At 33.7% G+C, this 572-nt stretch overlaps 1 non-coding gene across 1 annotated transcript; it reads right to left on the minus strand.

The window, feature by feature from the left end:
- Positions 1 to 210: 210 nt before the first annotated feature.
- LOC144311646 (U4 spliceosomal RNA) lies at positions 211 to 358 on the minus strand. Its single transcript, XR_013377238.1, has one exon. It is a non-coding gene; the product is annotated as a U4 spliceosomal RNA (small nuclear RNA).
- Between the last annotated feature and the right edge of the window lie 214 nt (positions 359 to 572).

Here is a 572-nt window from a genome sequence, read left to right on the forward strand (position 1 = left end):
GAATTGTATGTTGATAGGGATTGCATTAAATGTATAGATTGCTTTGGGTAGTATAGACATTTTACCAATATTCTTCCAATCCATGAACGTGCAGTGTCTTTCCATTTCTTTGTGTCATCTTGAATTTCTTTAATATTTTATAGTTTTCAGAGTACAGGTCTTTCACCTTTTTGGTTCAGTTTATTCCTAGATATTTTATTGTTTTTGGTGCAATTGTAAATGGTATTGTTTTCTTAATTTCACTTTCTGCTGCTTCATTATTAGTGTATAGGAAAGCAACAGATTTTCTGTTTTCAATGAGCAATAATTGCGCCTCGGATAAACCTCATTGGCTACGATACAGCCACTGTGCAAAGCTCAGATTTCTGTACATTAATTTTCTATCTTGCAACTTTACTGAATTATCAGTTCTAATTTTTTATTGGAGTCTTTAGATTTTTTATTTTTCTTTTTAAAATTTTAAGTAAACTCCATGTCGTCCATGGGGCTCAAACTCACAACTCTGAGATCAAGAGTCGCACGCTATACTGACTGCGCCAGCCAGGCACCTGTAGGGTTTTCTAAATATAGTA

This window comes from Canis aureus, chromosome 3 (assembly GCF_053574225.1).
Source record: "Canis aureus isolate CA01 chromosome 3, VMU_Caureus_v.1.0, whole genome shotgun sequence".
NCBI classification, from domain to species: domain Eukaryota; kingdom Metazoa; phylum Chordata; class Mammalia; order Carnivora; family Canidae; genus Canis; species Canis aureus.